Source organism: Pleurodeles waltl, chromosome 4_1 (genome assembly GCF_031143425.1).
Source record: "Pleurodeles waltl isolate 20211129_DDA chromosome 4_1, aPleWal1.hap1.20221129, whole genome shotgun sequence".
NCBI lineage: Eukaryota > Metazoa > Chordata > Amphibia > Caudata > Salamandridae > Pleurodeles > Pleurodeles waltl.
The window spans coordinates 189,318,827-189,333,788 of NC_090442.1; the positions used below are offsets into that span (position 1 = coordinate 189,318,827).

At 40.8% G+C, this 14,962-nt stretch overlaps 1 protein-coding gene across 21 annotated transcripts in view; it reads left to right on the forward strand.

Moving 5' to 3' along the window:
- Positions 1-14,962, forward strand: part of MICAL3 (microtubule associated monooxygenase, calponin and LIM domain containing 3) — a 1,349,174-nt gene that overhangs the window by 327,157 nt on the left and 1,007,055 nt on the right. The gene's annotated exons all lie outside the window — the stretch shown is intronic.

The window sequence follows — 14,962 nt, forward strand, 5'->3', positions numbered from 1 at the left end:
CAGAAAAGCCTTTCAAATGTAATGGTATTTTCATCCATTTTGCCATTTCAGTGGCAGTGATGGTTAAAAAATCTGTTTCACAGCCCCGGAATGTAACTGACCAAGCTGTGTCCCTTTGCATGTGCTGGGTGTATGTGTACCTGGGAGTGGTAGAATACATAAAAGATACAGTGCTGGGCAGTGTGCACATGTTGAATGTTGGATGTATGTATACCTATGGAGAATACATTACTTGTATAGTGTGTATGCTGTATTAATGCACTGTGTGTGTGCACCCGTGAATGGTACAATACATGGAGGGAGCTGGTTTTCATTTGGGAGACCCAGACCTGTATGGTGAAACATGATGTGGTGGTAGGGAGATTTCTCCAGACATATTTGTGGATTGCTGCATTGCAGGGACCCGATTTCCCAGGACACTGTTATTTCCTGCTTGCCAGGGCGTGGGCAGGGCAGTTTACATTGCTCCCACCTGGGGAAGCAGAAAGGCTCCTTCCGGGTGGAAGCAAAAATGAATCTTTATGCTTGAGCTCTAGCGGCAGAGAACGCAGGATTGCTCCAGCCCGACGGGAGCCGAAATAGAACCTGCTCTCAGCCGGGCGGGAGCAAACCAGACAAGCTGGCTTCTACCTGCACTAGAGTATGGGTACTAGCTGTAGGGTTTGTGAGCCTCCCCACTTCCCCCCAAGGACATAAAACGTTGTTGGTGCCATGGGTGAGACTGGGGAAACCACTCAAAAAACTCCACAAAACCTAGATGTGGCCAACTCTTGAGTTACCTTATAAAATAGGGGCTGTGTGCGGGTAGCTGGCAGGGGAAATGACCTGTGGGCTTCCCTTCCAGCCCCCTACAGAAAAAGGCAAAATATGAGTGTCCTGGGTAGAACTGAAACACCCACAAAAAATATAAAAAGAAAGGGGAAAAGAATACTAAATGAGCACCTAGAGCTGCTCATTTACTATTCACTGCTCCAGGAAAGGAGCACCCCATAATGCGCTTCATAGGCCAGTTAACATATACTTTGTTGTATGGTGGTGCCCCAGTTTAGGCAGGGGCATCACCAACATGTTTGTGTTGCAGGCAGGGGCTGCAGGAATTGCAGCAACCCCACAGAAATATTTTTTTTTAATGAACCCTATATTTCTAGTAGTCTATAGAACATGATCCCAGGAAAATCTTAGTGTTAACAAGCATTCCCAGAACTGAAGCTTTTGCTGTTTGGCTCTAGATTGCAGGATTCCTTTGTAGTTTGTCTTTGATGATTACTAACATGTTGAAGTAGTTTTGTTAAAGTGGTAATTTTTTTTTTATAAAGCCAATAGTGTCGCCTTTATATATTGATGTCCTGACTCTTTGACAAAGGCATTAGGTCTGCCTTTTGTATATTGGCATGATGTTAAAAATAGACTAGAAATTTACTGAAAAAAAGCAAAGATTGACATGACTTTATAGTTAAGGATAGAAAAAAACCCAGAAATTCACTTTATAAAAAACTGGTTAAAGTGATGTAGTCAACGTAAAATGTCAGCTAAAATGTAACATTTTACTCGCATACATTGAAATTTACTGTTTATAGTGAACTGAGCTAACTAGAAGTTGCGCCCCCACCATGCACTACCAATGACATCAGATATTACATAATTCATTACATGTTCAGTTACATTAATGAATTTCAGTTTTAGTTTAAAACGTTAGTGAGCTGACATTCTCACCCAACGTCACTTTAACTTTTATCTTTTTTGCCTGACTTTCTGTGGTGTGTGTGTGTGTGTATATATATGTGTGTGTGTGTGTGTGTGTGTCTGTGTATATATATATATATATATATATATATATATATATATATATATATATATATATATAATTTGTGGTACTCCTGTTGAATAGCCTGTTGGTGAAAAGGCAGTATTTGTCGGTCTTGTGACATACCTGCTGTCGCCTTTAAAATTTCAGAAATTATATAATTCAATCTGTACTCTTCAGCACATATACTTGGGCTACGTTGCTCAGAATAGTATATTGTCCTCACCCTTTCCTTTGTAATGAATTAGTGGGCTGGGATGTCCATTGTCCTCATGCTGTTGACTTTAACAATATTGCCCCTTACCCCTGTTGGTATGAAAGATTTGAACAGTTGTGATGTAACAGTTCAGCGGTAAATTTCATAGAATAGACTCCTGTGTGAAAATGGATTGCTTTAATTCTGAGTACCCAAATTAAATCTCCCTTATATGGTGAATGTTTTAAATCAGTTTGGGACGTTGTTTGAAATAATTACACAAACACTAGCAGAGGAGGGTCAAAATGCCACTGTACATCCTCCTTTCACAATATTAAATCACAAGAGGGTGCAAGAACAGTGATAATGAAACTCTCACCCCAAAAGTGTGTTAAGCGACCCCAGTCAGGGTGAGAAGGTCTGTTTTTGTCACATGGAACAAAACGTTCAGACTGTTTATGCTGTTCCATGGGATGAGCATCTGGGGGATATGTATCTCCTTCCACCCTGTAAATGATAATTTGATTCCAGGCTGATGTGCTTCACATGCACCACCACACTATTTTCTTACCCACAATGCTCTGCAAACCTCCAACTTTGCTGGAAATCACACATTTTTCCTACATTTTTGTGATGGAACCTTCCAGAATCTGCAGGAATCCACAAAATTCCTACCACTCAACATTGTCTAATCTATACCAATAAAATTTCTGCTGCACTTGTCAGCCTAAAATATTTTTTTTCTCAAACTGTCCTTTTGGACCCACTTTGGTTCCCCCTCAATTTCAACATCTTTTTGGCTCTTCCCTGTTACAGGCACTTGGCCCACCTACACAAGTGAGGTATCATTTTTACTGGGAGACTGAGGGGAACGTTGGGTGGTAAGAAATTCGTCCCAGTGGGGTGATCCCACACAGAAATGTGGGAAAAATTAGATTTTTTTTTTTTTTTAGCTAAATTGGAGGACTGCTGAGGATTCCAGTTAAGAAAACATTGGGGCATCCACGGAAGTCACACCTCCCTGGACTCACTTGGGTGTCTATTTTTCAGAAATGTATGGGTTTGATAGGTTTCCCTAGATGGCTGCTGAGCCCAGGACCAAAAATGCAGGCCCCCCCACAGCTAGGCACTTTGCAAAAAACAACTGTTTTCTTTGGGAAAATGTGATGTGTCCATGTTGCCTTTTTCTGTCACGAGCATTAGGCCTACCCACGCAAGTGAGGTACAATTGTTATCAGGAGACTTGGGGGAACGCCGAATAGCCAAACAAGTGTTATTGCCCCTTGTCTTTCTCTACATTTGTTTCTTCCAAATGTAAGACAGTGTGTAAAAAGACATCTATTTGAGAAATGCCCTGTAATTCACATGCTAGTACGGGCACCCCGGAATTCAGAGATGTGCAAATAACCACTGCTTCTCAACACCTTATCTTGTGCCCATTTTGGAAATACAAAGGTTTTCTTGATACCTATTTTTCCCTTTTTATATTTCAGCAAATTAATTGCTGTGTACCCGGTATAGAATGAAAACCCATTGCAAGGTGCAGCTCCTTTTTATTGGGTCTGGGAACCTAGGGTTCTTGATGACCTACAAGTCCTATATATCCCCGCAACCAGAAGAGTCCAGCAGACGTAATGGTATATTGCTTTCAAAAATCTGACATCGCTGGAAAAAATTGCTGTTTTTGTTTTTTCACCTCAATTTCAATATTTTTTCATTTCAGCTGTTATTTTCTGTAGGAACTCCTTGTAGGATCTACACAAATTACCCCTTGCTGAATTTAGAATTTTGTCTACTTTTCAGAAATGAAGTGTTTAGCTTTCTGTGATCCAGCATTGGTTTCGCACCCATTTCTGTCACTAACTGGAAGGAGGCTGAAAGCACAAAAATAGTAAAAATGGGGTATGTCCCAGTAAAATGCCAAAATTGTGTTGAAAAAAAATGTGGTTTTCTGATTCGTCTGCCTGTTCATGAATGCTGGGAAGATGGTGATGTTAGCACCACAAACCCTTTGTTGATGCCATTTTCAGGGGAAAAAACACAAGCCTTATGCAGCCCTTTTTTCCCTTTTTGAACAAAAACAAACTAACTTCTCACTGTATTTTTGGCTACTGTCTTGGTCTTCTTCAGGTGAACCCACAAAGTCCTGGGTACCTCTAGAGTCCCTAGGATGTTGGAAAAAAAAAAAGGACACAAGTTTGGCGTGGGTAGCTTATGTGGATAAAAAGGTATGAGGACCTAAGCACGAACGCCCCCAAACAGCCAAAAAAAGGCTTGGCACCTGAGGGGGAAAAGGCCTGCCAACGAAGGGGTTAAAATAAATCAGTGACCAGGGTGCAGGCCAAAACTCCTTCAAAATTCATCCCTTCCTAATGGCAGCAAGGCTAAATTGTAGAGCAAAATTGGTTTGGGATTCTGCTTCTAGTTGCAGAAGTGTGGAATGATGAGCACAGAGTTTTTTCTTTCCATTGGTCATAAAGATTAAAAATGTAAATCGTGCGTTTAACTGTGGCAAACAATTAACGCTGTGTTATAAAATAATCGGCACATGGATCTTCAGATTTGCATTGGCCTTTTACAAAACCCCAGATTGTGATTCGCAGAATAAAATTATTTTTCTATTTCTAGCACCATGTCTGCTTCTTTTGTGTCCCTTCTTTGTGCGCATGCTCATGGCAATCAATGGAAACAAGGCTTAATGCTTCACACCAGATACATAGATGATGTACTTATCATTGTGGAATGGTATACAAGATTCTCTAGAAAAATAACAATGGATTTATATCAAGGTAACCCGAATGTCCAGTTTACGCATTGCATTGAGAAAACACAAATACCATTCCTTTATGTTATAGTCCATTGCACAGGATCGAAAATCCAGATTAGTATATACAAATAAAACAAGAGAGACAAATTGTGGATTACATTATTATAGTTTTCATCCTCCATTTAAAAGAAGAAAAAAATACCTGTCATATTCACAGTTGTTGAGAATTAAAATAACACCTGAAGAACAAGTATTTGTTGGTTCAAGATGAGTACAAAGTACTATTTAAGAGCCGTAGATACCCAGAGGGAATAATTAGTGATACCATGAAACATTTAAAACTGAGAAGCCAAGATTATTTACTCATGACTTCCAAGAAAAAAGAACAAACTAGGTTTACATTTGTGACGAAGTTGTCAACCAAGAGTACTAAGGTCAAACAAGTATCAACAAGCATTGGTAAATGTTACAATCCGAAAAGGATTTCGGTATTTTTATGTAGATTGACCATTATTTGCATCTCAGTGATCACAGAATCTAATTAATATTTTAAAACAAGAGGCCACAGACAACAAGCATTAATAATTTTAGCAACAGTATGGTGCATCAACATTTGGCAACCTGTTAAAAAAAAAAAAAAAAAACGCATTTAAGCAGTTAAATGTCATTCTGCTTTTTGTACATTGGTAAAGCTGAACAAAACGTAAAAGTGAGAATTACACAACACAGTATAAACAGCAAGCCACAAGCTTGGTGCATCATTGGTTTGAAGCACACCACAATATTTCTCAGTGACAATTCCAAATTTCCTAAGACTAAAAATTTTGAAAGTAGTAGTAGTAGTAAAACCATGAAGAGACAACTCAAAAATATTGAATGGAATTTTTTGTATGTTCCTTGTATGTTGCCCAACTTGGCAAAGCTAGTATGATCTTTTGGTTTCCAGGTGTTATCCTATGCGTATGATACCCAGATCATCATTCCCATCGCGGATGACTGGGAGAAGGCAGCGAACAAGTGTAGGTCGTGCATGCAGGAATTCAGCGGTTGGATGATACTGAAGTGGCTTAAAATGGATGGAGAAAAAATTGAGCTGGTGGTGTGTGGAATGGACCATTCCATCTGGACTGAATGGTGATGGCCTGACAATTGCATGTTTCTGGATGATTAGAATTTTGAAGAAAATTCTGCCACTTCTGCCAGAAGAGCTCAGTGGTCTTAGTTCTCATTTCATCTCGTCTGGACGACTGCAATGCCCTGTATCTAAATACAAATCAGTCCTCGTTAAACTTCAAATCATCCAGAATGCGGCTGCATGCTTAGTCCTGGGACTACCCAAACACTTCTTGATCACAGAAGAGCTGCAGCACATTCACTGGCTGCCTATAAAGAAACATGTGGGCTTTAAAGCTCTCTGCCTGATGAATAAAGCTCTTCATTCTGTGGGCTTGGGCTACCTTACGACAACTGTGCATTGGTACATTCACAGGAGACATAGAAGATCAGCAGGACGATATGAGGTGGTTGTACCACAGAGCAAGAAAGCTTAGGGGTGGGAGGGGGGACGGTAGCAGCTGTGAGGCTGTGGAACTCCTTTTTGGAACATTCAGTAGCCTTAGTGGGCATTTATTGTATTGCAAACAACTTAAAATGTGACTTTTTCGCTTCCTAGGAGCTGGTGGGGGCCACTTCGGAGCGGTCTGCCTGTATTGGATTGCCTGTTTTTTTTCTTTTATTCTGTCTACTCCCTAGTGCTTTGATACCTTTCTGGTCTAATGCGCTTTAGAAATGGTACAAATAATTCTTACAGACATTACACCCTTTTGGAATGAATGCCAAATGTGTATTGATATGTTCCTTATGACTACATAGGCATTAATTGTTGACATGAATTAGTGTTGAAATCCATGTGCACTTTGCATATTAAGATTTGTGCATATTAGCATTGGGGGGATTGTGAGTAACTTTTATTTGTTGTAATTGGGATACTTTTCAGGTTGCGTGAGCCACAGTGATATTGGCTGAGATCCCCCCCCACCCCCCCACCCCCGCTTGGTTTGGCCTTGTGATGGGTCTGATGTAGAGGGGTAGTAGAAGAAAATAAACTGTGAAAATTGAGCATTGTGGTGGAACGCCACGCATTTCTTTTTCACATGCTCGGCAACCATATGAAACAATAGGGGCAGTATGTGGCTGCGTTGATGTTATCAGTCTCTTGTAAATTTTTAAGAGCTTACAAGAAGAAATCATAAGGGATCAAATGATAAATAGAATGAATGATCTTAGAATTCATCGAGAAGCTGTTGCAGATGAAGAACCCATCTTTGGAAAAAAAAACTATAACCATAGCATGTCTTATTGAGAACATATCCTGTTATGTTAAAGAATTAAATGGAAATGAAGACAAAAACAAGGTGAATGAAAATGAAGTGAATTAGAAGGGTAGTGCTATGCAGAAGGGTGGATTTAAAAAGGACAAGCAAAGGGAGTGGAGAGTAAACAGTCTCAAAGGGATGTGCATAGGAAGCAGTGCTACAGATGTGGAACCACACGCTATTAGCAGAGACTAATGCGTGTCTTGCTATAAATGCTAAGTGTTACAAATGCAAGAAGATGGGTCATGTTTCTAGGGCATGCAAAATAGAAAGCAAAAACACTAATAAAAGAAATCTGAATTAAATTGGGGAACATCGTGACGAGAAAGTTGATAATTACAGCCACAGTATTGGTGGTGTGTGTGTGGGTTTGTTGAAGAATGTGGGTGGACTAATATTCCCCAAATGCTTTAGTTGACAAGTCCTCCATTTGGATGTACTTGAGCAAGTCAAGCGAATTAATTACCTGTGATATGGAACCACAAGGATATTGTGGAGTCAAGCTTCCTGTGCTAGGCTATTTTATAGGAGAGAGAGTACAAAGGCAGGTGTGCATGTGGAAAGGTATTATTTAAAAAGGTAAAGCTTTGTTGGGGGTGAAGAGAATGAGCTTTGGGAATCATATTAAACCCAAACCATTCTGATCAGGTATTGTTAACACCTTCATCTGATGTAGAGTAGTGGAAAAACATGTACCCTAGTTTATTTTCCAGGACGTTTAAATGTTTAAGGAAATTGGAACGTCACATTATCCTGAAAGATGGTACAGTACAGAGTTTTCATGGTCAGGAATGTGCCTTTGGCACTGAGGGGACAGCTAACTGAGGCACTGAATCGCTTATGCTCGGAAGGAGTCATTGAGCTGATTGAGGCTTTTGAATGGCTAAGTCTAATAGTTTTAGCAAAAAAAGCAAATGGAAAAATTCAAATGTCAATCTTCGCCATGTGAATGAAAACATCTAGGTGAGTAGACATCCTCTCTCCAAGATCAAAGAATGTACGGACTGCAAAATATATTTTTTCACTAGATCTTTCCAGCACCTGTCATCAGTTGCAATTACCATCCAGAATCCAGGCACATATCATCCAAACAAGTGCCTTTTGGGCTGGCATCGGCTTCGTTTCAGAGGGTCATGCGGAGTGTAGCAGGGATTATCCATGGTGTTGGTGTTCCAAAATGATATTTTGGTGTCGGGTGAAAATAAAGAGCTTCATGATGTGTTGTTGTGTGAAGTGTTAAAACTGTTGGAAGAGACTGGATTGACAGTGGAAGTGGCTAAAGGTAAGCTCCAGAGAGAGGTGGAATATTTAGGAAAACGTTACACAAGGAAGGTATAAAATCCAAATTGAAGTTAATTGATGTGGTTGGTAATGCTCCCACACCAAGCTATAAAGACAGGAATGTTTTTTTTTTTTTTAGGACTTGCAGAATATTATTTCAGGTTTGTAGAGAATTTCTTGGACAAGGCACACTTATTGCATATGATTTTGAAGAAAGGGGCAAAGTACGAATGGTCAGAAGGATATCAGCAAGCATTTGAGAATATAAAATTAACAATAGTGAATGCCAATGTACTGGTACCTTTTGATCCAGAGAGCAGGAACATGATGGAGGGGAACCGGTGGTTGCATTTGCTTCAAGAACGTTGAAAGGTTTGGAAATTGCTTAAGTTTTTCAAAAAGAGGCTTTAGCATGTTGGCAGGGAGTTCAGTATTACAGAACATTCATATGGGGAACACAATTTGGACTAATGACCCACCTATGTCCATTAATTGACTTATTCACCACAAAAGGTGCAGGGAAAGCTGCACCTCGCTTAGCAAAGTGGTTATACAGGTTGCAGGAGTACACTTTTAATGTTAAGTGTGTAACTGGCCATAAAAATGTTAATGCAGACTTCATGTCTCACTTGCCACTGGATGGAGATTGATGTAGCAGTGAGGATGATTGGGACTTTCTTTCTTAAGAAAGAAATTTGCAAACTTCTTGCATCACTCCTTTGTGGGGGAGGGGCTCGCACCTGACGTTTTAGGCTTCAGAAGGTTCACAATATATCTCTTTGGAGGGCTGCTTGGACCGCTTAATCCTTTCTTTAAAATCCTCTAGTCTTGCTTTACGGATTGCTTGCTTGCAAATTTTCAAAGCCCTTTTATATTCGGATTTTCTGTCTTCATCGTATTGATGTCTCCATTTTCTTTAGTCGTTTACAGTTTTTTTGTTTTATTATTATTATTATTTTTTGCATCATGAGTTCTGGGGAGAACCATTTAGCACTGGCTTGATGATTGACTCCAAAGTGGCTTTCTGTCCACTTTTCAATGCCCAGGTGAGGATCAACAACATCCCCATTCAGATTCAGAACCGATTCAGTTAGAACATCTTTCCAGCAAGGCATATCCAACTTAGACCAATGCCCAGAAATTTCTGGCAGGGGCACAGTGGGATAGAATGTCTTTGGGCTGGTAATTGCAAAATCTGTCATAAAATGATCTGACCGTAAAACAGGTGGTGGAGTCTTAACCATTATATTGAATGAATTTGTAAAGATGAATTCCTTCAGATGTGTAGGAAGCAGGACCAAATGGATGAATTGAATCACTGATGGGTTCTGCACAAGATTTAAAGTCTGAGTACATGGCATGTCATCTAAATGTATGTTTAAGTCCGCTAACTGTGTAAAATGTGCTGACTGTAGACTATGGAGAGCGATAATCTTGGGACGGTCTGCTCAGAGTTTGGCTGGCCCTGGTGTATGGTATAAAAGAAGGCCTGAGAATGTATATGTGTGGGAGAGTTTTAATGAGAACTACACGTTTTCGCAGCCTGAGATAACCGGTGAGGAGGATCTACATTGTAAATTATCATTAAAGACAATTGCTCCACCTCCTTCTTTTTTGCCAACACGATTGTTTCTGATAATCGCATAGCCCGATGCTGCAACATCTGGCCAGCAATCTTGTTAGACTTGGTATTTTTGGTAGGGACTCCCCTAACTTTGTGCCTCTGCTTCCCAGGTTTTCTGTGTGCTGGACTCTGTTTTTACTGTTTTGTTTGCTCTGGACTCTTTACCACTTCTGACCAGTGCTAAAGTGTAACTGTTCCCTTTGTAAATTATATGTGTAATTGGCTTTCTATGATTGGCCTATTTAATTTACTAGTAAGTCCCTAGTAAAGTGCACTAGATGTGCCCAGGGCCTGTACATCAAATGCTACTAGTGGGCCTGCAGCACTGGTTGTGCCACCCACATGAGTAGCCCAATAAACATGGCGCCAACCTGCCACTGGAGTGTCTGTGTGTAGTTTTAAACTGCCAATTTGACCTGGGAAGTGTACCCACTTGCCAGGCCTAAACCTTCCCTTTTTCTACATGTAAGGCACCCTAATGTAGGCCCTAGGTAGCCCTCTGGGCAGGGTTAGGTGTATGTTAAAAGTGGAACATGGACTGTTTTACATGTCCTGACAGTGAAATACTGCTAAATTAATTTTTCACTGTTGCAAGGCCTATCTCTCTCAAAGGTTAACGTGGGGGCTGCCTTTAAATATTATTAAAGTGCAGATTCACTTTGGGAGGAGATGGAAAGTTGGCATTTAGGGTCTCTGAACTCACAATTTAAAAATACATCTTTTAGTAAAGTTTGTTTTTAGATTGTCTGTTTGAAAATGCCACTTTTAGAAAGTAGGCATTTTCTTGCTTAAACCATTCGGTGACTGTTTGTATATTGCCTGTCTGGATCAGACTGATATTTGGGCTGTTTGTGAATCTCCTCTAGACAGTGACACAAAGGGAGCTGGGGTGTAGCCTGCATATCCTGATGAGTCATCTGGGCTGGAGGGGCAGGGAAGAGTGGTCACTTACACCTGAATGGGCTGTGCCTACCTTCACACAATGCAGTCTCCAGCTGCCTGGTACGAGTCTGGAGCCTGGACTGACAAGGCAAGATCTTGCAAACAGAGACTTCCCTTTGAAGTTTGCCATCTTCAAAGTTAGAAAGGGGGTTACGTATTGAACCAAAAATCCCTGAAAATCAGATTTCTGGAACCAAGAGGAACCTCTGCCAAGGAGAAGAGCTGGAAAGCTTGAAGAGGAGTACTGCCCCTTTGCCTGTGACTGTGCCTTGCTGGTTTGGCCTGCAGTAGCTGCTTCTGCCTGAAAGAGGACAAAGACTGACTTTTGTGTGACATCCCACTGATGAAGAATCTTCAAGGGCCTGAGTTGAGCTTGCCTCCTGTTGACGTCTCCGGGACATCAAAGACTTCACTCTGCCAGCACCTGGACTCTCTGCTGAGACTCTTGCCCTGCCAAATGGTTCCCTAGCCTGTCTCTGGGCCCTTCAAAGACGAAGCTGGTGGAAAAGGACAGAAATCCACGCAAAGACCGCAGTGCAGGAAAATGTTTTTAGCACCATCCGCAAAGCGGCTGATAAACTACGCACCGCCTTCCTCCTGGCTAAAATCGATGCTCCACCTGCATCACGGCTGGGATATCGACGCATTGCTGCTGGAGAAACGACGTGCAGTACCCGCTAGTGGCTGCTGATAACTCTGCAAACCTCATGCAGCGTGGCTTCCTGATACTGTGCGACCAAATTTCAAATGCAACATCGCTGGATGTGAAAAATCAAAGCAAAACCTGCCCGGACCTGAGGTGCCGATCTGGGAATCCACGCATCACTCTCTTGCGGGAGAGAAAGAAATGGCGCATGCCGACCTGACCGGAGAAGGAATGACGCATGGTCTCGCTTGTGAGTGAGTAATCGACCCATCGCTGTCCTTTTTGATGCATGCCCACCCGTGCGACAGCTTTATTTTTGACGCTATTCGGGTACTTTGTGTTACAACAGCATTCTCACTGTTTTCCAAAGATTAAGACTCTTATTCTTTCTAAAATTCATATCTTGACTTGTGTATGTTGGAACTTTGTCATTCTGGTCTTGTTTGATTTAGATAAATATTACAGATTTTTCTAAACTGGTGTGGTGTCCATTTTGTAGTGTTTTCACTGTATTACTGTGTGTGTTGGCACAAATACTTTACATGTTGCTTCTGAAGTTAAGCCTGCCTGCTTGTGCCAGGCTACCAAAGGGGTGAGCGGGGGTTAAGTGAGGGTGATTCTCCTTTACCCCGACTAGAGTGAGGGTCCTTGCTTGGACCGGGGGTAATCTGACTGCCAACCAAAGACCCCATCTCTAACGAATCTTCATTCAGCCAAGTTTCAGTAAGAGACATAGCAGTAGGCTGAAAGTCATCCGGTAGTTCAAACAGGTCCCATCTATATTTTGACAGTGACCTACGGTTCAAAGGACATATCTGCCAGCAGATACTGGTGTGCTTCATAGTTCTGACCCTAATGTACATATGGTTTGAACACTTATCAGTGGGAGACTTGTACATATACATCCTTCCTGTCCTGTCTAATTTGTTGCTGAGATTGGGGACCTCGTAGGCATGATGGATGGATTCAGAGAGTGGTAATATGCTATATTGTGGGATTGTTTGAGTGGGGAGGGGGCTGTGTGAATTTTTGAATCACCGTGTATTGTTTTTATGTATCGGATACATGCTAAGAACCTTGTCGTTTTTTGCGATGGAATATGTGGTTTTGGAGATCTGTCTTACAATTGTATACAGACATGCGTAGGCTTTTTTAAGTTACGCAAAGATTCCCCCCCCAAAGGGCTCTGGAGCCTGAAATGCATTGGGGACATGGACATTTGTTATAAAATGCAAATTAAGTATTTTTTTCATATTTGTTAAAAAGATAAAAGAAAGACTTGATATGGTGTTTATAATGAATATTCCCCTAATTGATGTATCACGAGGCAGCTCAAAGGAATAATTACACATTAAAAATGAAGTAAAACCATCATTGAAATTGTTTTTTTTGGCTACATGAGTTTACATTTTATTTTTATTTAAAGGCTTGGATCAGCCGTACATGAGGGGGTGGTGGTACTTAAATTAACCTAAGGTGCAGCTAATTAGTTGGAGGTTTAATCAGTGCTTGAGATGGAGCTTTACCACTACAGCACCACAAATTTTTCAAAAAAAGTTGTAAATAAAAAAAAAACAAAAAAAAGTGGAACAAGGAGTGTGCAATTTGGGAACTGTAATTTTGTGTGTGGAAAAGAAAACTTTACCATACATACACACATGCATAGGTAATTATCTAAAACTCTGTCTGATACTGATCATGGGAAGGCGTCAGGTTAAATTTCAGACGGCATGCAAAATAAGGAAAACCTATTTTCTATTTACCCACCAAACTTTGTCAGTTTTATCTGGAGGCCCTGTGTTCAGGTGGAACAGTTGTAATCAGTCAGGGTGGTCTTTGCCATATATATCCGTATGTACATGTGTGTGTGTGTATATATGTTCACACACACACACACCGTTACAGGAAAAAGTAAAGGTTGAATTAACGTTAAAGTTAGGTGAATTTTTTTCATTGACAACATTAATGTTTTGAACTAAAAAAAAATTAAAAAAACGGACAAAAACATTTCACCCGGTATAGTTAGCAGGGCAAACTAGAACTTGCTCTTTGTCCATTCTCTGCTGATGTCCTCACATATTACATATAGTTTGTTGGTTTCTTTTTCTTTCTTTTTGGCCCTTCTACTCTGGGTCCCTATATAGGGTCCTTGGGGGCAAGGGTATCCTTACCCTGCCCCTTAAATTATTTTTTCCAATTTAAGTACAGGGTACAACGAGCCTGAGTACTGTACTGGCTGGTAGCAAGATTTTTCTCATGTTGCTAGCAACCAATCACAGCGCTCTCTCTAGTCTCGCTGCTGCAGGAGCGAGGTGGCCCATGGGAAATTAGGCTCCTTGGACTATTGAGAATGCTCAGTTTAAACTGCAGCTTCTGTGCGAGTCTTTGACTCTTGCGGACCCAACCATCAAGAAAAACAATTATTTTTCAACCTTAATTTCTCAAAAACGACTGAACGGATTTACACCAAATCGCAAAAAAAGCACAATCTGCACTCCAAGATCTAGCCTCTTGCCAAATTTGGTGTAACTCTGTTAAGTAGTTTTTGCTGTAGCCCTGCTTAAGAAGTCTGTGGAAAATGCATGGAGATTTCGCATTTTGTCAACCCCCCTGTTTTTTGTCCCCCAACCCCTATTTTACCTATCACCCTGAAACTTCCCATGCACAAACTAGCCAAAATGTAGTACCTTATTCAAATGTTTCCTGGAGGTTCAGGAGACTGTACCAGTGTTATTAGCTACACAAAATGTTTTTCCAATGGAACAACAGATCTAACTATAACTACATAGTGGCAACCTGCCACTAGGTTATATAGGTTTTACTTACTTTAAATATACTTACCACATGTGGTCAAGGCTTGTGTGCTAATGTTGTACAACCTCCCTAAAGAACGTCCCACCTAATTTCCTTTTGGTGACCTATATGGTGGAAGGGCGACTGACCTGCTGGGCGGAGGTGACCTATTTCATTCCTGTGTAGACCTACTAACTGCATTGTTTCACTTTCTCATTCAAGGGGTAATGGGGTCAATGGATGCAAGTGATGCTGACTTATCTAATAGTGGGGCACATGCACCTCTTTCAAAGTGTCAGGAGTGAAGGGTGCCACTAACTCAGTACTTGGGTTTGGATGAGAGCCAGGCTCAATTTTAAAAATGTTCTCAACAATATTTTGTAGCTGTGATGTCCACTTGTTAGATAATTATTAGACTTTTTGTATGCTGCTAAAATCATTAAGTGAAGATTTTATTTAATTGACAGATGTGGTAAGGACATGATTAGCAGTTTACGGTGTTTTTTTCCCTCATGTTGAACACTTGTGCTTTGT